We start from the raw sequence: 1,539 nt of genomic DNA on the forward strand, positions 1-1,539 counted from the left end.
GTTCTGGAATAAAGTTCTGTGGACTGATGAAACAAAAACCAACCTTTATCAAATTGATGGAAACTGGAAAGTATAGAGAAAAAAGCATCTTATGACCCAAAGCCACCACCTCATCTGTCAAACACGGAGGTTGCTCTGATATGGCTTTAGCATGTAGAGGAACTGACTGGCATTTATTGATGATTTCACGACTGAGATGAGCAACAGATATGTACAGGAGCAGTCTGTGGCTCAGTTTCAGCCAAATGCATCAGACCTCATTGGACTTTTCATCATTCAGCAGGACAACAATCCTAAAAGTGCAGTCAAAGCAACCAAGGACCTAAAGGCAGCTGGACCTCAAAACAATGCACTGCACTGCAGGCCTGGAGGGAGCGTCACCGAGAGATCACAAATAGTCTGCTGATGTGACTTCAGGCAATGAGTGCAAAGGATTTTCTTCTATTAAACATGATGATTACCAGCTGCAGCAGCATGAAAGCATCATGGTAAAACATGCTCCTGCAGTACAATGGAGTGTAAAGGCCACATTGAGGAAAAAAAATCTGAAATTTTGAGAATAAAGTCAAAATATTGAGAGAATATAGTTGTAATTTTGAGAATAAAATCAAAATATTTCAAGAAAAAAATTCATAATATTAAGTCATTATTTTACAATAAACAGTCATAATATTATGAGACTAAAGTGTTAATCTTAGGGTTTGTGTTGTTTTAGAGGGAAATATCAGAAGGAACGTGGAGCATCCTGTGAAGTTCAGTTTCACAAATAATGAGAAACTTGATCTTTTGGCTCATCATCATCATCATCATCATCGTCGTCGTCGTCGTCGTCGTCGTCATCATCAGCATCAGGACATTGAAAAGACTGTGAAGAAACTGAGTCTAATCTGTTTTTAAACAGACAAACAGAAGCTGCCGGAAGCAGCTCAGTCTGCAACTTACTGTCCTTTCACCCGTTTTATTAGTTGATGTAATATTTAAAAAAAAATAATAATTTCTCTCGAAATTTTACATTTTTGTATTCTCGTAATATTACGACTTTATTCTTGTAATATTATGACTTTCTTCTCGCAATTTCAGATATCCCATTTTCCTCAATCTGGCCCTAATACTCCATCCTACCTACTGTAGCACCAAAAGCATGAAAGTGTCCAAGTACTTATTGTTTATATTCATGACGGGAATGGGATTTCTTATGTTACAGCCCGCTTGTCAAGACTTTATTTTGAAAGTTGAAACCGGAAATTACTTTTCCATGCTCTGGCTTGTTGACAGCAGTGGTGCTGATGTGAAGTAGCTACGTTACGTGTTTTTATAGCATCATTGCTGCTAGACGAACAACATTAGCACATTCTGACGCTATAAACAGACTCGTTTAGCTTTAAAACGTGTCATCGAAATATACGTGACGTGCCGTAGATAAAATTAATCATTTGCGTTAAGCTTATTAAAAGTCGTCATTGTGCTATTAGCCAGTGAATGCTGTAACAGCGGAAGGCTAATGACATCAGGCTAATGGTGACGTGCTGCGTATCAACC

The sequence above is a fragment of the Seriola lalandi genome, unplaced genomic scaffold (assembly GCF_002814215.2).
Source record: "Seriola lalandi dorsalis isolate HSWRI2012SDOR001 ecotype SW California unplaced genomic scaffold, Sedor1 jcf7180002054220, whole genome shotgun sequence".
Lineage (NCBI taxonomy): Eukaryota > Metazoa > Chordata > Actinopteri > Carangiformes > Carangidae > Seriola > Seriola lalandi.